The sequence below is a fragment of the Camellia sinensis genome, chromosome 2, assembly GCF_055761805.1.
Source record: "Camellia sinensis isolate YWXY chromosome 2, ASM5576180v1, whole genome shotgun sequence".
NCBI lineage: Eukaryota > Viridiplantae > Streptophyta > Magnoliopsida > Ericales > Theaceae > Camellia > Camellia sinensis.
In genome coordinates, this window is record NC_138962.1 from 214,797,658 (window position 1) to 214,819,808 (window position 22,151).

A 22,151-nucleotide genomic window follows, 5' to 3' on the forward strand; every position below is an offset into this window, starting at 1 on the left:
TTCAGTCTTTCAGTCAGAACAGTTATTCAGTCATATGTGGTACACCCATTAGCATAGCAGTAAACAGTAGGTCTTAAAGACCGAACAGTAATGATGGCCATCAATCAGTAAACAGTAGTGGTTCCACGAGGGAACCGACAGTGATCTCTGTAACAGTAACAGTAACAGTATACAACAGTTGCTAAGGATGCCACAATACATTTCAGAATATAGGACATACATTCAAACAATTAACAATAATTGCTTCAGAAAACAGTTTCGTTAAACAGTCAGAAAACATTCTCAGTTGAACATATCTTTACACAATTGTTACTCACAGAGTTTGGGCTACAGTATGCTAGAGCGTGTCTTCCCAGTCGCCAACCCTACACAGTTCACAAGTTGAACACACACTAAGCTACACAGTTGGGAAATATCATAACTTAATCCCCAATTTGCCTTGGTGTGCTCTACATCTATATCCTCATTAAGATGCCTTAAACTAGGCCTAAGAATGGCTAGGATGGGATGAGGATGCAAAAATATACTTAGAAAACATTTCGCAAAGTTTGCTGAAAATAGGAGCCTCGCTCGAGCGAGCCTTTATTCGCTCGAGCGAGCTTCCAAAATCAAAGGCTTCGCTCGAGCGAGGAATCCTTCGCTCGAGCGGTCTGTCGAAACAGTAAAAATACTGGATGCTGAGATTTTACGCGCGATGCTCGCTCGATGCTCTCTCGAGCGGAGCCCTGGACAAAGGTGCTCGCTCGAGCGAGGAATCCTTCGCTCGAGCGAGGAAGCCAAATCTGGAATTTCCAGATTTGCCTCCCAAGCTCAAACCAAGCATTCTACCACTCCAAACTCGACCTCTTGGGCCCAAATTTTGGAAAACATAACTAAATTCAATGTATAACAAGTTTCAAAGCTCCATTTATGAATTCAAGCTCCAAAGGTGAGTCAATTAAAACCATATTCAAACCCATTTTCAAGAATATGAAGAACATGCAAACATGCATGGATTCAAACCAAACTCAACCTTCAAAGCTTGTTCAGATGGACTCATTTCTTCAAGAACATGATGAATTCATGGACTCAAGCCTAATTATGAACATGCATGTACAATTTTACCATGAATTCAACTCAAAACTCATCAATTCAAACATGCATGCATGAATTATGTTCTAATCCTACATGTATGAACTAAAACAAGACTTAACTCTACAATTGAAGCATGAATCATGCAAGAATTAATTCCATGACAACAACAAGAAGATGAATGTCCTACCTTAGTCTTGTATTCAAGGTTTGGGAGCTCAAAGTAGCAATCTACACTTCCATTACCAAGCAATTCACAAGCAAATTTGAGATGAAATCAACTCCTCAAGTCTCTCTCTCTCTAAGGTCGGCAATGAGAAGGAAAATGGCTGAACAAAATGTGTGCTTAAGTGAAATCAAGTCTCAAGAAGGCCCAAGTAGTGGGCCACTAGAGTGGCATTTGTGTAATTAAGCATAACTCTTTAATTAGCTTATTTTAATCTAATTTAATCATACCTAATCAGTTTTCAGGTAAATACACCATAAAATCATATTAATTATGAGGATCATAAAACATCAATCAATTCCTGGTTCGGCCGCCGATAAGGCCTTCAATTAGCAGTTTAAACATAAAATACGAACAGATCAAATAAACAATCGACAGATAGAATGCAATTCAAACGTACATACTCAGTCAATTCAGTTCCAGTTTTCAGTCAGTCAGTTCAGTATTCTTAATCAGTTCAATTGTCAGTCATAATCAATTCAGTTTAACGGTAATCGATGGTTATCGGTAATCAATCAGTCATTAATCGGTAAACAGTATGAGGGTTGTTACAGTGAACCTCGGCCATGTGGATGACACCAGAAATTATGTCCTTATAGTTTGATTTGTTTCTAGTTTATGCTTCTCCCCAAAAGATTGTTCCAAGATCTACTCAGATATGTTCTAAATCTGAACATTCTGCTGAATCTTATCTTGTGATATTGGCAAGATGTAACGCCCTCAAAAAAACATTAACATTAAACCCATCAATATAGACATGCGTTGATATATAAAAGCTCCACATTTTTCTATTCATCAGAGTTCCATTACCAAAAAGTATTACATGTTAACGACAAAAGCAAATGCCCTAAAGGCTTACAGCTTTCCAAGCTAACACTTGGTTACAACAAAAGAGTGCTAACTCATTTACACATTAAGCCCTTGGCTTGAATATACATGTAATACATCAAAGAGACTAAACAACAAAAGTCTCTCGTCTCTAGCCTCCCAAGCTACGTCCTTGGAGGTGGCATGCTGCCTGTACCTGAAAATGATATTCACATATAGGGTGAGCCACAGCCTAGTAGAAATACACTAAACCAAATATGAACAATGACTAAAAGATTAGCAGTTGATAGATGGCCAACACTGATACTTTCCCTTATCACACTTTACGGTTTCGTGACATACAAGTCCATGTTACAATCCATTTTCCAATTCTTTTCAATTCTCAATTTATAACCATGGCACAGAACCTGGCCAAACAACTTATATGAGACAGTAACTCATATTAAACACTTTCCCATTTCATAATAGATAAGCATACTAGCTATATCACACACACCAACAAATAAGCATACCAACTATATCATCACTTCCATAGATATGCATAAGAGCACTATCACACTTCCAAAGACAAGCATATGAGCTCTGTCAACACATTACTAGATAAGCATATGAGCTCTATCTATGGAGTCCATCCCCTATCTTCTCCCAACAATATCCGGTTTAGAGGTCCATCCCCTATCTTCCCCTAAACCGTGGAGTACATCCCCTATCTTCTCCAACACGACACAATGCATATAAACAATAATTATACACATCATCACACAATACATAAATTTAATGTATTCTTTCAACCGTCATACTCAATGACACATTCCAGTGATTAGTTTCAGTTTACCTAATCATCATGCATTGTCTACAACAATCAAGACTATCCTCCACCGATAGCCCAAAGCAGTTATTTCTATACAGAAAATAAATGCAACAATGGATATATAATCAACATTTCAACCAGGTGAGTGATAAATAATCTAACTACACCCTTTAATTCCATACATTTCCAAATCAATTCCTCATTTCTCATAATTAATTATACGAATTAATTAACCAATGTAATTAGGGCATTTTTCATAATTAACATTACAACCCTTAGGTTCCATTTTCATTAATGTTTCTACATTAATTTCACTTTTCCATACCAAACATGCATTTAGGTTTTATATAAATAAAAACTCTAACTTTTGTAAAATTACACAAAGGCCCAAACTCTCTCAAAGTTACCCAACAACCCCCAACATATCGAAATGCAAAAATTTAAAGACAAAACTCATAAAGAGGAGTAGGACATCCCTACTTCAAAGTTAGAGCTCGGATGAAGAAGAGACCAAAACCAAAGTGCTCCAAAGACCAAGATTTTCGGATCAAAACGACACCCTCGACGATCAACACAACTTTTACAAAGGCCGAAGAGAAGGAGGACACTCTAACTAGATCAAACCCTAGAGAGAAGGGAGTTTCTAGAGAGAGGGGCTCTCAAAAATGGGTTTTAGAAAAAGTAGGAGAGAGAAAGAAAAGCAAAAAGTGATTTAAAATTACCCAGCGGATAACTCATATACGCATGACCCGCTCGAGCGGAGAACACAACGCTCGAGCGCCAGGAACAAAAATCTGGACACGCTCGAGCGCAACAAGTCCCGCTCGAGCTCCAAGACACAAGAATAAAGCACTTCTGCTCAAGCGTGAAAACCAGTCCACTCGAGCGTAGATTTCACCCTCCCAGAACTTATACCCAGAAAGTACTACCCGCTCGAGCGCCATCGCTCGAGCGTAAACAAACCCGCTTGAGCGTAAAAACCACACCTGCAGAAGTTTTGCAGGGACACAAAAAACTGGGAGCACGTAATCTCTGCTCGAGCGCAAGAAGACCCGCTCGAGCGGATCTCCTAAAAACTGGGCAACAAAGAATCGAAACCAAAGCCTAACCAACCTGTAACAACTCTGCCCCATACATCCTAAAACTCAATCAAGTGGAATTAAAGGATGACAACAAGGTGTACCACCACCAACATCACGGAACCGAGTCCGAAATACAACAAAACAGTAAAGGGACAACCGGGATCGCTATACAAGATCTGAGTAGATTTACGTCAAGAATATAGCTGGAAACTCATCTTATTTGCTATCAGTGATGGCAAAGTAAGGAGTTGGTGGTTGGTGGTTGTCGGTGAATCCCAATTGATCATGGTTGCATATGAATGTATATCAGAAAGAAAATAAAAGAGTCTTAGCCTCTGTTTGGAAAGAGATTTTTGGGTTTTTTTTAGCTAAAATAGCCACAAAAGACAAAATAAGCTATTTTAGCCATAACAAACAAAATATCACATCCAACTCATAATCATTACACTCTTCTCTCACAAAAAAAGTCAAAAAAGCTAAAAAGTCAAAAAGTCCTTCCCAAATCAAGTTTTTTAGCCAGGTTAAAATAGTCAAAAAGTTAAAAAGCTAATCCACTTCCCAAATCAACCCTTAGGTTATGGTTGTCGGTGGTGAGTGTATATTAAAAAAATAAAATAAATAAATTTAGAACTTTTGAGTATATACGAAAAAAATTGTGAGATTAAATAAAAAACCAATCCTTATATCAACATTTTTGGTAATTTACCCAACTAAAGAAAAGTATTTTCCTTATAATTTACCTTATTTAAATCGTAAACTCCCAAAAATTTTCAACTCTAGACACCAGTGGCGGCGCCTTCTCACTGGTGGGTGGGTGACAGAGCCGAACAAAATTGAATTCTTACCTAATAAAATAATCTTTTTCGGATTCTCAAATTTTATTAAAATAGTTTTATTGTATGAGTAGATTGTATTACCGTTTTGTTTGTCAGGTAACAGTTTTAATTTAAAAATTAAAAAATTATTAAAAAAATTTATAATTTATATTAAAAAGTTAAAGATTTTTTTAAATAATTTTTTGTATATATTTTCATAAAAAATCAAAAAATTATTCTAAATATATAAATTTTTTTAATTAATATTTTAACTAAAAAATTATTAAAATAATCTGTTCTCAAACAACACCTTATCTAAAGTGATTGTTATACATAAGAGCTGTATGATTTATGAGAGTATTATTTATATAATAAAAAGCATATGACAAACTATTTTTATTTTTTGGGATGACTTTCGCTTCATATTTTATCCATTCATATTATGGCAGAGTATAGATTGAATGTAGATACAATAAGATTGATTGTAGTTTGAAATATAACGTGGTTATAGATTATGGGTGCATCTTGAGTTTTATCCATACCAGGAAAAACCCGCCCGCACTTATACATTTTTTTAAAAAAAAAATAGTAAATTACAAGTATATTATTGAGATTTGTTTAAAGGGGTATTTTTTTTAAGGTCCCTGATATTATGATTTTATAGTATAAAGGACATCAAATATTTTTATGATGTCTAAGGTCCCTCAACATCAATCCAGAGAAAATTGGTCCAGAGAAAATTCAAGTCAGAGAAAATTGGTCCAGAGAAATTTTCCCAGAGAAATTCAGTTCCAACAAGAAAATTTCTCTTCACCAATCCAGAGAAATTTCAGTTTAAAACAAAGAGACAAGATCATTTCATTGAGTGAATAAGCAACAAATAACAACCTATATATATATGATCCTGCTGGAGGTTTCTCCAGGGAAATTTCATTGACTGTTCTATTACTTTTCAAGCTAAAATGATCATGTTTCTCCAACTGTTGTTACTCACCACTCTATAATATGTAGAAGCTAAACAACAATTGATTTAACAGAAGATTTTTTTTAATTTCCAAGTTATAAGCATCAACAACTCTCACTTTCATTAAACTCTGTCCATCTACAAGATACAAGTCCCTACAAGAACAGTCCAAAAATAACAGGCTATTTTTTTAAAGCTCCATCAAAAAGTTCCACCAGAAGAAGTAAAAGCAAATCCATGGTATAATATTGGTTCAATATAATTCTTAGATTTCATCTATTTGCTGATAATACAAAGAGCAGCAAAGATTGCCAATGCCTATTACATCCAGAGAAATTTCTCTCCAGAAAAATTCTGGAAATTTCTCTGGACTTTGGAATTTCTCTCCAGAGAAATTCTAAATTTCTCTGGATTCTCTGTCTACGTTTTAACCAAATTTCTCTGGACTTCGGAATTTCTCCCCAGAGAAATTCTGTGTTTTGAACAATTTTCTCTGCACTTCGGAATTTCTCTCTTTTATTCTGTGTTTTATTTTGTCTTTTAAATCTTTCTTTTAGCTTTCTTTGATGTAGGTAATGGCACATTTGGTAAAATTTTGATCCTGACGCTATTATTAATAAGCAGGAAATTTTGTAAAAGATGAAGTTTAGCATGCCCTTATTGTTGTGATAAACAATGCTTCGAACCTCCATGGATATACAGTACAATTTCTGTACAGAGCAGTCCAAACATCAGGTGAACAAGTACTTAGTTTTTTTTTTCTTTTTTAGGATAAGATTTGGTATGGAAGTTCTATCATCTTGAGTAATTAGTGAAAAATGATTTTTGATGTTTTCATCAGGAAAGTCTTGTCTGAGTGGCAGTTTGGTGCATTGGAGAATATGGTGAAATGTTGGTCAATAATGCTGGAATGCTTGATATAGAAGAACCAATGACTGTAAGTTTGCTTCTACAAATTTTTCCCGACTTCAGCCCAGGTATTGCGCGACACTGCGTTCATCGACTTGTCAGTGGAAGCTGCGTCGGCGGAAGCTTTGACTGCGGCAGCCACATCCATCACCGGAGTTGAAATCGTTCTGTGCCCACAGCTTCCAGATGGCTCTTATGTATGGGACAGATTGGCAATAGTTAGAGCCTTGAATCAAGCAAGGATACAAATGGACATACTCAAATTTCTCTGAGATATGTTTAGGGACCTTAGACATCAAAAAATAATTTTGTGGATCTCTTCCATTACGAAAAGTGGGAGAGGGACCCTAGACCAATTTTCCCTTGTTTAAAATACAAATTATTCTTATAATTTAAAAAATTATAACTATCTCATTATCAGAATTTTTTATTTAATAAAATTAACTAAGAAAATAAAATTTATAATTATTCTCTTATATAATAATAAAATTACTTAAATTATTAATTAAAATATATTTATAACATTATTAAAAATTATTAATTAATTTAATAATTTATTATAAAATTAGAAACTATTGAAATATAATTTCTAAAATCACAAAAGACGATTCGTATTTTAATCAAATATTTGATTGACAGGATTAGAGTATGGAATTGAGATTATTAGTCCGTGAGCCCAATAATCATGGGTTTATTTTGTAATTTTGTTTCAAAATTATTAATCCAATGGATAATTAATCTAACAAATTTGTAGAATTATTAGTTATGGAGTGAGAGTGGAATTATATATACTGAGATGAGAAATAACATAAAAAAACACTTTTACTCTTGACAAAAAATGAAAATACTTATTATTTTTTTATAATTTTATATTTTAGAAGGTTAAAAATGATTTTTAAAAATTAAAAAAATATTTTTTGATATTTATTTTATCAAATCAGTTTATATTTAAAAAAAATTAAAAAACAAACCAAACATAGTATTTTGTATTTTTATTTTGTTTTCATTTATTTATTTAAATTTTTTTTTCAAAATCACATTTATAAATAAATTTTAATAAAATAAAAATTGTAAAGAAACATTAATAAATGATAGGACTTTTCTTAAGTGTGCAACTTACACCTTACACTTACACATTTTGTGTTTGCTGTCCTGTTTGATGTTTATACCTTCCACTTACACCTTTTGTGTTGGTTGCATATGATAAGATTAGAAAAAAAAGATAAATATAACTATAATTCTATATTTATATACTAGGGATAACCCGTGCCTGAAGGCACGGTCAATAGTTTTTTTGGTACCACACGGGTTACGGAATTCAATTGTAATAAATCAATTTAAAATGATATATCACTCTAATTTAATACTTCACAAATAAGAAGTTGAAATTGTTTCTACATAGTAAACTGGCAAAAACATTCATAAATTTCAAATAACAAACTTCAAAATTACAGTCCAAATAATAAATTTTATATTACAGTGTAGCATAAGCAAATAATAGAATCTAAAAATATTTGCTAAAATTCAAGTCCAAACAACAAATTTTAGAATTCAATCCACGCTAAAATGACACATGTATAGCAAACCTTCAATAAAAGGATGTTACCGAATTAGTATCATAATTGATAACCTTTTCAGTTTATCAAATTTCAATACCTTCAAGAAAATGTGAACAAATATTTTGGTACAAAAGAGTAATCATTCTAACTAAAAATAATAATAATTAACCATCCGGTTTAGAATGAGCGCCAACTAACTACACACATAAAGAGAAGCAACAACCCAAGGTTTCCAATACGGATCAGCCACCTACAACAAAATCACTCGCTTAAATTCACTTTAAAAAACCAATAGCTATGAGAAATCACATTAAAATACATATGAGAAATCAACAAAATGATTCTTTAAAAGCAACTATAATTTGACAACAAAATGAACTCATTGCAGTAATAAAAATAATTTGAAGAACAATAACAAATGCATGAATAGCTTAATATAATATTATTGAATCAGATTATTTTACGGTTTCAATTTGAACAATACCAAAAAACCTCAACAAACCCATGTTTAAGAGTTATAATTGCATATTTCACAATTTTTTGCAATGATCTTTGACAAAAATCATAGAATCCAAAAATCAACTCAATAGGCAGGATAACAAACTGAGTGAATATTAAATTAAATTAAGTGAAGCTTAAGACAAAAATCATAGAATCCAAAAATCAACTCAATCGGAATACTTAAGACGTAGCTTTAAAGATAGAAGTTTGGAATATATAAAACTTAACAAATTGCTTAAAATTTGAAACATTCTAAATGACTCAAACAGCATGATGAAATTCTCAACAACCAATAAGAAATTCTAAAAAAAGAAGACGACTTTTGCTAATGAAAGTTTGAAAAGTATGACACTACAAATTCAAACCAATTAAGATATTAATTTCAAAATCAATTAATTGAAAAATTCAAATCCTAATCATTAACACAAAGAAGCCATGCATTTGACCATGAATTTGAATCTTAGTAAATAAAAACTCGAACTTAGCTTTATAGCTTTAAAACAAATTAACTCATTAATTCTATAATTCTGTTAAGAGTCCATTGGTTGAATTTACAAAATCATTGCATTCATATAATGCCCTAATGTGACTAAGTGGTATTTTGGGAAGATGGTAAAAAGCAGCTTTTTTGCTTTTAACCAAGCTTTTTGGGAGTGTTTGCGAAGTTAGTAAAAAATTGCTTTTTTTTTTAATTAATATTTATTTATGGTGTCACATCACACCAAAATGACTAAAATAACATCACCAAATTTTAAAAAATTACGTTTGACCCAAATCTATAAGATGTAAATATTGAGAGTAATTATGTAATTTCCTAACCTACTTTTTCTACTTGCGAAATGAGCAAAAAAACGCTGCTGTGCGTTTTGCTCCAAACGCCAACCTAGCGTTTTTCCCTTTCCCCAAAAGAGCCCTAAACTAATCATGTAAATGAAAAAGTACTTTAAATAAGAGTAATTACACAGATGATTAATTTGGAAGTCATTAATTATATCAACTACAACCATTTTAAAATTGAAATTGTTGCATTAAAAAATAACTATAGTAAAAGGACTTTAAAATGGTCCAATAGTCATTTTAGTAACTATATATGAAATAAATAATAAAAAAATCAAATCAAATCAGACGGATTAAAGGAATGTTATCCAAAGAAAAAAAAAATGTCTAATATGAATTGCTAGCATATCACTCGTGCCTAAAGGCACTCCCATATAAACAACTTAAATGGTTAAATCTTTTCTCTATAAAAAATAAAAAATAAAAAATAAATCATACAACATAGAAGTTTGAAGAGATTACCTTAATTGGAGCGTTCAAGGGTGCCGTTGGTTTGTTTCCTCCTATCAATGAACAACCCCTGACTCTTTCAAAAGCTTCTTCATCTCATCCAATTCCTATAGATTCATATCCAACCAACAGTGGTAGAGTATTTAGCATGAATAAGGAAGAAGATCAAAAAAGCAAAAGTACTTAGGAACATGACATATTTCAAAAAATTATTTAGGAACATAAAGTCTAAATAGGAGAGTATTTAGGAATATGACATATTTTCATAGTACATACCGTAGAAAAAAGTAGAAAATTTAAAATTTACTTCGCAAAAGTGTCACCCTTCCAAAAATATATATTTAAAAAAAAAATCCATTTTCACTACTAAGATAAATGTGGAACATAAAAACTTTATAAAATTCATGTGAGTTTACCACTTTGGATGCCATTTAGGATAAAGATGAAAGAGATTGTCATATCTTTTCAAACAAATTGAACGAAGTATGCACAAATTGTTGCTCACTCGAGATTGCCACTCTTTCAACACTCATCAATCAAAGAAGTGCACGTTTAGTTTAATATTGTAACTCCCAGAACAATAAATACAAAATCATTAGAGAGATAAGAAAAACTTAACCTTAAAAAAATGTAGACCTATAAAAGGGAGCCGATATTACCATTCGCTTCTAGTCTTCATTCACCTGTAAAATACAGAAAAGAGCCAATATGATAATTAAAAGAGACTACCCAATTCAAAACAAACACACGCATTGTCACACTATTAAAAGGTTTTTCATAAACCACCCAATTCAAACTAAACACAAACAATGTTGCACAATAATAATAGATTACCCAATGCAAACACTACCAAAAAACACAACACATTGTCAACACAGATACAAATTAATGACTGATAAAAACATCAAGTTACAAAAATCAATCAATATTTTCTTTGGGTTTTATTTTTTTCAACTCTTACTTTTTGTAACTTCCCTTAATTGATCACATAATGTTAGAGAGAAAATTTAAGAAATAAGTGTTCCTAAGGTCTTTGGTGATTAAATTTAAAAAACAAATTCTTTGCTTGGCAATTCAACAACAAAGTCTAAGTAACTTAACTCCCCCATGATTTACAAATCAATATAGCCCCAAAACCCCCATTTTCTTTGTCCAAAAACCCAAATCACCCACTCAGATTCATTTTGCTTCCAAGCTTGAACTGAAAATTCTGAATTCTGAAAATTCTAAATAAAATTGGAATATTTGTTAAGCAATACATGACCATAAACAAAATATCCAACCAACCCCTTGCCACAACAAAAACAAAATTTATCACAGCTTACCAATCCTCACTCCCAAAGAAAGAAAGAAAAAATAATAGAAAAACACAAAAAAACCCAATAAATATAGAAAAACTTCATATCAGTATTTCAAAAGTGTTTAGCAAACTCATAAGTGTTTAGAATTAGAATGCATCAGAAACAACAATAATGCCTTTGTGTGATTTTTTTTTTTTTGGTTGATAAATAATGCCTTTCATTGTGAATGTGACATTTGATGTTTGAGGTTTTTATATTGGTACAAAACTTGGACAATGCACTATTGTTATGAGATTCAATTTGTCTTGTTTTTGTTTTGAAACAAAACAGCATGGTGAAGGACTTTTGGTAAAACATCTTATTTAGCAGTTGTAGCAACAATCAAAATTCAGCTTTAAATTTTTTCTCTACTCTTTCATTCTCTTCAACAAAGCAAAAAAAAATTAGGTGCTACAAAAATCAACATTTTTTCTCTACTCTTTCGTTCTCTTCAACACCGCACCTCATTACCAAACTATGGATACTAATCTTAAAATGCAAGCTCCCATAGAGAGAGTAAGAATATTTTACAGAGCAACAATATGAAAGTAGTTTAAAGACCCAAGTACTCCATTTCAGCCTTTATCTCATCCACCCAGCCAAAGAAAATGCACTTTAAACTTTGGATACTAATCCTATGCTTGCTTGCCCTTGTTTACTTGCAGGGTTATAATAACAGAACAAAAACCAAACAAAGAAAAGATAGCCCTGCTCTTGAAATCATAGAGAATGTTAAGCCCTTTGTGATATTCACGTCTTTCATAATGATTGAGAATATTTTACAGAGCAACAACATGAAAGTAGTTAAAAAAACCCAAGTACTCCATTGTGAATCTGAAACCCAAGTACTCCATTGTAAAAAAACCCAAGTAGTTAAAAAACCCAAGTACTCCATTGGTTTCAGATTCTATAAGGAATGTCTTCGTAATTATGTTACAATTGTGAAATTTGTTGTATTTTTTTTTCAAATCTCAAGGGAGGTTAGTGTAATTTACCCCCATTTTTTTCTATCAAATGTTTTCAGATTATTGCCTTTGCTTTCTAGGTATCTCTTCACTAAATTAACGGCAGTATATCTTAGACTTGGGGTTTTATGGGTTGCTGTGGTTTGATGCTCTAGTGAAACATGATGTTGAAAAACATAATGCATTAAGTTTTCTATTTGTTTATTTTTTGTTGTTATTATTTGAATAGAAAAATAAGAATGCATAGTTGTAAAGGTAGATGTGTAGGTGAAGATATACTTACAAAACCAGATTAGCCAATGTGAGAAGAAAAGGACACCTGAGAGTCTTTCTCACAAAGTTATCCATAATGTTGTATTGTATCCATCAAGTCAAAGTCAATTCTTTTGCCATCTCTTAAGGTTCCCAAATGATAGGGTCTCTTTCATATGTAGAAGCAGCTTCAGATTTGGCATCCTGTCCTCCTATGGATTATTATTATTATTATTATTTGTATATTGTATTTGAATTATAGATTTGAATAGAGATTTAAAAAGAAAAGACAAAACGTGAATGAAATATAATTATATTTCATTTTTTTTTCTTTTCCTTTCAAAATTACTTCTCAAATTTATGAGAAGTAAAAAACCCAAGTACTCCATTGTAAAAAATTCTTAGAATCTGAAGCCAACAGATTCTGTAAATATTTCTGTAAGTACCCACAAATTTGAAATCCATCTATAAATACCATATTTATAACTTGAGAAATATGAAATCCATCTATAAATACCAAATCTGAAATCCATCAATTAGCAGTAAACTTGAGAAATCTAACCATGTTTGTAATAGGAATCTTCAAAATCACAGAGAATGTTAGAAAAATAATCAAACTAAGAATAACATTAGCATGAATCTATATGTCAAATCACCAAAAGCAGTAGTTAGAGATTGAAAGTGCTAATGATTTTTGCATGGGTCTACCCACAACGCATACCATAATCTCTACTTAATAAGTATATACCATATTCTTAACTCTCAACCTTTTTTCTTTTTTTCCAGTAATCATTCTGGTTCCAGGATATGAAATCTCATTACCTTAAAGACATTGGTGCAGGAAAACCTTTATGAGTTGAGTGCACCGAATCGAATGAAGCTAGAAAGTAAAAAGTAAGGAAAGAGATGGTCTAAAGATCTGGCAAAGATAAAGAACAAAGGTAAGAAGGTAGATATTATGAAAGGGAAGGTAAGAATAAGAGAAAAAAAAGCCTAAACAATTACCATATTGTTTTTTTTTTATGATATTGAACTAAATTGTTATTGTCAAATTTTTCGTTAAAAGTAATGAGGTATGTTAATCATGTTGTTTGATTTTAATAATGTTTAAGTTGGGATGACAAATTCCCCCATCCAACCAACCAAAAAAAAAAGTGAAGAAGAAAAAATAGTAGGGTGGGGGGTAACCTTCTTAGAACTCTTCTTCTCTCTTACTTCATACTTCTCTTGGCACATCTCTGACAACCATGCCCCTGGACTCACCAACTGTTTCCACATCCAACCACAAATTCACAAATCATTAGAAAGAATCATAACCCACCCAAATCACTGCTGATTTTTCTTTTCTTCTTATCTTATTTTATCTTAGCCAAAAAGAAAAAGAAAACCCAAATCATATAACTGAAATTGAATTCCTTTGCATTCCCAGGTAATAATTTCAGAGACATAAAATCACACGCAAACAGAGACAAAGTCAGGGAAACACAGAGAGAGAGAGAGAGAGAGAGAGAGAGAGAGAGAGACTTACAAGTAATGTTCTTTGGATGATTTTGGCCCTTTTCTTAGGCCTCTGAGGAGGTTTACAGCCTTTGATGGCCATAAAATCCTCCTCTTTCTCTTTACTCGACAAACTTATATACAGCTTCGGCCAAACAATCTCTCCTCTGTTTTCATCCCCGCCACTACCACCAACTCTCTCTCCTCCATCCATCATAATCGAACCACCGGCCTTTCCATTCTCATCCAACCCCAACCCCAACCCAGCCACTGACCCTCTCGTGGTGTAGTACCTGTCTTCCTTCTCTGGAGAACCTGATGCCGACTTCCGATTCTCCGAATTCCTGCAAATCACACCCACATGCAAATCAATATGTAATGACAAAGTGAGGAAACACAAATCATTAATTTTTCAGTGAGAATAAGCCAATTTTATAGCTTATTAACATTTCTATTTTCCCCTTTGTTTAGATACTCTCAGAAGATAACAAATAAGATTGGTTTGCTCACCTTTAGATTCTTCTTTTTGCAGGGCGTTTGGGGCTGCCACTGTTAACGAAGAGGGATGGCAGAGACAGAGAGGGAGGAAGAGAGTAATTGGGGTTCGGGGTTGGGTCTCCGGCAAGGGAATGGGCTTCGATGGAGGTAGAGAGAGAGGTGTGTTCAAAATTTGAAAATTGAAAGAGAGATTTTGAGCAGAGATGAGTACATATGAGAGAGAGATTTTCAGCCACATTAGAGGTGAGAGACATTTTGGACCATTAGATGTTGATGGTAATTGATCTCAACCATTGAAATGTCTTTGTAGGACAAATGAGAATGAGACATTTTTAATCCTTGGATTGAAGTAATCTAATGATCCACATTTTGACACATACACATTTTTAATTTTGAATTCAAAATCATCCTTCCATTGTTATATAGATTTTAATTGAGCCATTTTACCGAACATGGTATATGCATGAAGACATGCACAAAATATAGAGGGGTGAAGAGACATTTTAATTGAGGCAATACAAATGAGAAACAAATCACATAATATAAATGAGAAACACAATCAAACCCGAATGAGAAACAAATCACATAAAAAATTAGACACCTAACGAAAACCCAAATAAAAATTTTGAGGCATTTTAGAGACCCATTTTAGAAAAATATTTCAGAGACCTATGTGAGGCATTTTACAGAACATAGTGAATGCATACGAAGAGACATAAAACAAAAAAAGCCAAAAAAGAAAAATTAAAAAAAAAATGTTTTGATGGATTTTCATAAAATAAAAAAAAAATGTTTTGAGGGATTTTCATAAGATTATATGTTCTCAAGTAGAATTATATAAGTAGCTAGCATGGTATATAAACTATTTTAATAAACTATATAAACTATTTTAAAATAAGCAGCTAGCATGGTGTTCATAAGTTTAGAATTATATAAACTATTTTAATTGAGCCATTTTACCGAACATAGTGTATGCATGAAGACACACACAAAATATAGAGGGGTGAAGAGACATATTTTAATTGAGACAATATAAATGAGAAACAAATTGCATAAGAAACATAAGTATTGAAAATTTTAAAATCAAAATAACAAATTGTAATTGAGAGAGACAGTTGAGATGAGATGAAATGAACATAAAGATGAGACTCAAACAGATGCTGTAGTTTCAAATTGTGAAACTGAAATCAAAATACATAAGGAAAAAAATGATGAGGTATGGACAGAAACAATATATTCTATCCACAAAATCACATATTTTTTTCAAAATTACTTGGGATTCTGAACCTATTTGGTATCATTTGCCATGATTATTATATAGATTAATTGTGAAAAAAAAAAAAAGCAAAGCCCATTTGATTTCTAAATCAACTCATGACCATTCACATGACGGAAATCAAATCAGCCGAGAAATAACAAACAAATTTTAAGGGGGAGGAGTTGATACATTCTCTTTTTATTAGGAGGTCTACACAATTTCTGTTTAGATTTTTAGTTATTCTTTCCTAATTTTTAATTATTCAGGTAGGTTATCTTATCTCCTGATTTGTAACTCATTTAAGTTTGTCAACTACATGTAAGGAATTTTCCTATTTTTGTTGGGACTTACCATTGTATTGAGGCCTGTTGCATACGCAAGTAAATAATGAGATAGTGCGTGGAGTAATTCCCTAGCACCTTGGTGTATTTTCATTACAGATTTTGGTTCCCTCAATGTAACCAAATTAACCATTCCACTTACCTTTCCTTTTTTACTATCTTGTTAGCATTTACAACTCTTAAAGATAAGGACTTCATCAACCAGCCAGCCCATACCAGAAAACCAAAACAACACAATGCCACATGTCATTGTGGATAAATTGTGGGACTCTAGCATTTCTCAATAACCCATAGAATCTTCCAACCCATCTTCGGGTTAGAATCATATTGTGCAATCAAAACCTTCAATTGATCAATAACATTATACATTTGATGATCAAGCACTAAAGCATACTACCCTAAACAGCAAAATAATGGAAACCCACAAATTTCCAAATGCAATCAGACAAATGAAAGTTACTATGTAGTTGGAAGACATTACTTGACTCTTCAGTGTCGTCAGTTCGCAAAATCATCACTGGTGGTAATGCAAGATCTGTAACAGTGAAGTAAATGCAATTTCAACAAAATTTTCATTCAAAAAATCATGCAGACAGACTGAAAGACAGTATGCTTGTAAATTTGAAAACAAGGAAACGAAAAAATGAAGAATAAAGTTAATAAGAATATCTATAACCCATTTACCATCATCAGAAAGAGTGTCTTGCATCCATTCCTCATCAATAATATCTATAAGAACACCCAGGCTCAGTTCTGCCATGCTCGGTCCGTACTTCAGATAATCTCCTTTCACAAATACAGAATTAAAGAACAATAAAATTTAATTATAGATAAAATCAAATCCACTCCACAATCACTAAACCCAACGGTATAAAATTTGGAACAATAAAATAATTCACTCCACAATCAAATTTTTTTCAACATTCCTTATTTAATTTACTTGATAATCTGAACCCATTTTGTAAATCAGAAATCACATAATAGGTTCACATAATATAGGTTCACATAAAATTTTACCAGAAATCACACAATAGGTTCACATAATATAAATCACATAATATAAATCACATAAATCACATAAATCATATAAATCACACAATCAAACCCGAATGAGAAACAAATCACATAAAAAATTAGACACCCAACGAAAACCCAAATAAAAATTTTGAGGCATTTTACAGAACATAAAACAAAAAAACCTTAGATACCGATCTCTAAAGGCACAAAGAGACACACATAAAACAAAGAGAGAAACCTTGGATATGCGTAGAAAAGGGAGGAAAATTTTGAAGAGGATACCGACCTCTTTCTTGTTGGTTGCGTCGACCGATCTACCGATCTACAGTGCAATAAATTACGAACACAAAATTACCGACCTCTTTCTTGTTGGTTAAGTCTAAAAAATTGCGAACATTTGTGATAGTGCAAACAAACAAACAAACCAAAATACGAACACATAATAAATTATACGAAAACATAATAAATTATAAACACATAAACACAAAAATAGGAACACCGTTTTTTTTTTTAAACACACACGCACACAAATTAAGTAAACAAACAAACCAGATTGTTTAAAATTGAATTTATGCACAATTTTTATATACAAAATCTTTTTATATAATACACCTAATATTTTCTTAGTTGATGATTCAAATTATTATTATTATTATTATTATTTTTTTTTTTTCAGGATCTTAGAGTTTGCTAGGGATGAGTAATTGAGTTAATACTGTAGGAGTAGACATTCTTATGGGATGATTTTTGAATATTGGAATTAAAATTTATCTAGAAATAATCTGGAAAGGTGATTGGTATGTATATAGCTAATTCAGTTGCTTCCTGGAGTATATTAAAAAAGATTAGCCTTGGTAAACTGACCAAAAGATTAACCTATTTCAAAACCAAAATATAGAGCCACAAACATACAAACCGAAATCATACAAATCCGAAATCAAAATACATAAATAGAAATACATAGAAATACATAAATACCAAAATACAGAGATTTGAAAACTTATTTCAAAATCAAAACTGAAATCATACAAACCCATTTCAAAATCAAAACCGAAATCATTCAAATCCATTTCAAAATCAAAATTAAAACTGAAACCATGTCGAAATCATATGCAGAATTCTGTAGAAATCATATGAATTAAGCCATAGACAATGAATTAAGTGGTCTAGTAGTTAAGCCGCCTTTGTCCCCATTACAATTGCCTCCTAAAAACAAAGGCTATAATTGCTTTTGTCATTGTATATTCTGACTTGTGTAGAAGAATGATATGGACATTCAAAGTGAGCTTCAGACCAATCAACTTAGATGCATATTATGTAATGAATACAAAATTCAAAGTCAATAACCAACTTGATCGCAGATTATGTAACGAATACAGAGCTTAATGCAATAGATGTGTTTTGACTGAAATTGTTGCTGAAAACACTTGAATTCTATTAGTGAAGACAAAAAAACATAGCAAAACAATATTTGAATTACAACTTGACATAGTTTACAACAACGTTTATACCTTGGGGACAAATAGCTATAATTATTATACTTGACATTTCACAAATTCACAATTGGTATTTTATTAAACAATGAACTCCATGCACATGGAGCTTACCTACGGCGGCGACAACAACGTACTCACTTCTAATCTATTTAAACAGAGTGGTCTTTACCTTTAGTTTGAAAAGAGTGAGCGAAGTGATCGACTCGAGACAAAAAGAGAAGGGGAGCGAGCAGTTCCGACAGAATTAGAATCTGAAACCAACAAAAAATCTGACCTCACCACATATAATTTTAAACAAACAAACAAAAAAGAGAGGAAATTTTTTATGGATTTTGAATAACAGTATTTTAAACAATGAAAAGTTGAATCAAATAACCCAAACAATCCTAATGTGGCCAACAGCTAACAAAAAAACAACAAATAAAAAATAAAAAAATCAGTAGACAAATCACCAGAACCAAACACCAAGGATGCGGGGGGGTAGATGTAGAGAAAACTGTGTAACTATACCTTAGCATCATTCCAACTTGATGTAGATCAATCAGCATTCCTATTTGAGAGCCATCAACCCCATTCGATACATACGATCGGCTATGGACTCTGGATTCTCAACATCCCTTCTCTTCGTCGTCTGATCAAGCCCCAAAAAACCCCCAAACCCAAAAAATAAAATCACAAATTTAGGCAATGATATTCGAGAGAGAATCGATACATATATACATAGAATATATACATAGAAGGGTTGGATGAGGAATACCTTGAGACGGTGACAGAGAGAGAGAAAATCGATGGCAGGAGAAGCGGGGACCGAGGATGAATCAGAGTGTGGTGGTGATGATGAGGATGAAGAAGGAGGCTCGGTGGCCATTCGAAAAACCCTAGAAGGGTTGGATGAGGAAGTTCGAGCTCTGAAAAACTTGAATCGAATGAGTTCAGTCGAAGCGAGTGAAGGTACCAAGAAGGATTTACAGAACACTCGACTCCCATTTGAAATCAAGAAGAAGAGAGGGAGAAGGGTTAGGTGGGAGGCAGACCTCTGAGACACAGAAGAAGAGGAGGTGAAATTACAGTTCAATCCCCGAGGTGAAATTACAGTTCAGTCCCTGGATATATATATTTGTTTAGGGTTTCACACACAGACACACAGAGCCTCTGCCTCTCACTCTCACTCTCACTCACTCACTCACTCACACGGCGCTCCTCTCTCTCTCGCTCGCCATCGCCACTGGTCTCTCCCTCTCATCTCTTTCATCGGCCACCAACGCGCCTCCCTCCTCACCGGCGATCCTCCGTCACCACCGAGCCTCTCACTCACACACGGCGCTCCTCTCTCTCTCTCTCTCTCGCTCGTCACTGGTCTCTCGCTCTCTCTTTCATCTGTCACCGCCGCGCCTCCCACCTCACCACCGGCGATCCTCCGATCCTCCCTCACCGACGGTCCGACGCTCCTCCGTCGCTGGTATCTCTCTCTCTTTCTAGGGATTTGGATCTAGGGTTTACATCTATGTATATTATATATATATATATATAGATCTGTTTATATAAATATATCTGATTATATATATATATATCTGAATATGAGTGTATAGATCTGTTTTTTTTTCTAAATTTATTTATTCTGTGTAGATGATGATGTTCATTGTTCATTAGATGGTTGGATGTTCATTGTTCATTGTTCAGTAGATGATGATGTTCTGTCCCCAACACTTTGTGCCCCAGTTCTCTCTATCCCACATCATTCAATTGAGTGGCATCTCTATGGTATCATAGCAAAAAAATTAAACAATTGTATTAATGAAATGAATTAAAAAATAGGAATGGATGGTTGGATTGATCTATATTAGAATTGCTGAGGACAGAATTGATCTATATTAAAATCGGGGATTTTTCGGGGTGGGGATCCCCGATCCCCGATCGGGGGCGGGGATGGGACCGAGCTATGAGTCCCCGTCGGGGATCGGGGCCGGGGCCGGGGAAAATTCAGGCATCGGGGATCGGGGACGGGGAGTGCGATCCCCGGCCCCGCCCCGTTGCCATTCCTAGAAATGAGAGGAGTGTTTGAGAGACAACCGTTAGATGCTGATCAGGAAAGATCTCAACCATTGATACAAATGTATCTCTCATACATTTTTACACATTTTCAAAATCCTTCCTCCCTTATTATATAGATTTTGTTATCTATCTATCTATCTATCTATACTATTATAAAGTGAACACATAACTCTTACGGTGTCCTGAAGTTTTACTCTGTTCATGCCATATGGCAGTATTTTTTATTTTTTAAAAAAAAGTTAAACAAAGAGATGGGTAAGGCTTGAACCCATGACCATGGGGTTTAAGTACGAGGACTCATACCACTTAAGCTAAATACACATTATAATATTAATTTCATTATTATTTTTTTTTATTCCTACTTATTTAAATTGCACACACATCGTGTGTGCCACCCACTAGTACTATTATAAAGTGAACACATAATATGGTGTCCTGAAGCTTGCTTTACTCTCCTCATGCCATGTGGCAGTATGTTTTATTTTTTAAAAAAAAGTTAAACAAAGAGATGGGCAAGGCTTGAACCCATGACCATGGGTTTAAGTACGAAGACTCATACCCACTTAAGCTAAGTACACATTATAATATTAATTTCATTATTATTTTTTTTTATTCCTACTTATTATAAAGTGAACACCTCTTATAGTGTACTGAAGCTTTACTCTCCTCATGCCATGTGGCAGTGTTTTTTATTTTTTTTTAAAAAGTTAAACAAAGAGATGGGCAAGGCTTGAACCCATGACCATGGGTTTAAGTATGAGGACTCATACCACTTAAGCTAAGTACACATTATAATATTAATTTCATTTTTATTTTCTTTTATTCCTATTTATTAAATTGCACACGCATCGCGTGTGCCCTCACCGCTAGTTGAATATAAATCAAACAATAAATAAAAAAAATAATTTATCTTATTAATCTAATTAAAAATTATTAATATAGTCGCTATCTCGTGAATCAAACACAGCTCGTGAATCGAACATGGGAAAAAGGTTTTACCTTTTAAAAAACCTGCACCTTTAATATCTTTCCAATACAGCCCTAGATTTTTTTGCCGAAACAAACCCTAATCTCTCAGCAGCTGCAGATCAGTACTCGTTCTTCCATCTCTCTCTCTGGCGACCGGTGATCGGCCTTCGCAACACCTTCTTTGGCAACATCTCCGGCTGCGGTTGCCACATCGTCGTTGAGGTCTGTTTGTGTTTTGGATTTTTTTGTGTTTTGAAGAACTCTTCTTTATCTGAATCAATATATATATATTGTGAATCATGTGTTTTGATTATTTAAAAGATAATCCAGTATGTGAATGATGTGTTTTTTTTTTTTTGACTATTTAACACACAATTTTTTTGTACACTACAAAAAAATGTGTTTGCCTGTGT

General features: G+C 33.2%; 1 protein-coding gene and 2 long non-coding RNA genes across 10 annotated transcripts in view; 1 reads left to right on the plus strand and 2 right to left on the minus strand.

Annotated features, from left to right (window-relative positions):
• LOC114302472 (4-hydroxy-tetrahydrodipicolinate synthase, chloroplastic-like) overlaps window positions 1-22,151 on the plus strand; it is a 52,027-nt gene that overhangs the window by 22,384 nt on the left and 7,492 nt on the right. For 2 of the 7 annotated variants that reach the window (XM_082916942.1, XM_082916941.1), the window contains exon 1: window positions 21,823-21,960. The exons of 1 other annotated variant lie outside the window; for it this stretch is intronic. The gene's annotated coding sequence lies outside the window, so the exon portion shown is untranslated. Of the gene's footprint in view, window positions 1-19,879; window positions 20,177-21,768; window positions 21,961-22,151 lie in introns of those variants that run through there. 4 more of the 7 variants (XM_082916948.1, XM_082916955.1, XM_082916949.1 and 1 more) reach the window with 4 other exon arrangements.
• On the minus strand, window positions 2,066-21,904 carry LOC145820634 (uncharacterized). Its single transcript, XR_014362533.1, has 2 exons — window positions 21,769-21,904; window positions 2,066-2,321 (listed from the first exon to the last, which is right to left on the minus strand). It is a non-coding gene; the product is annotated as an uncharacterized LOC145820634 (long non-coding RNA).
• LOC145820633 (uncharacterized) lies at window positions 8,368-15,025 on the minus strand. 2 transcript variants are annotated; one of them, XR_014362532.1, is made up of 6 exons: window positions 14,618-15,025; window positions 14,139-14,451; window positions 13,799-13,876; window positions 10,673-10,736; window positions 10,066-10,160; window positions 8,368-8,515 (listed from the first exon to the last, which is right to left on the minus strand). It is a non-coding gene; the product is annotated as an uncharacterized LOC145820633 (long non-coding RNA). The 2 variants fall into 2 exon arrangements; XR_014362531.1 differs by lacking the exon at window positions 14,618-15,025 and having other exon boundaries at window positions 14,139-14,562.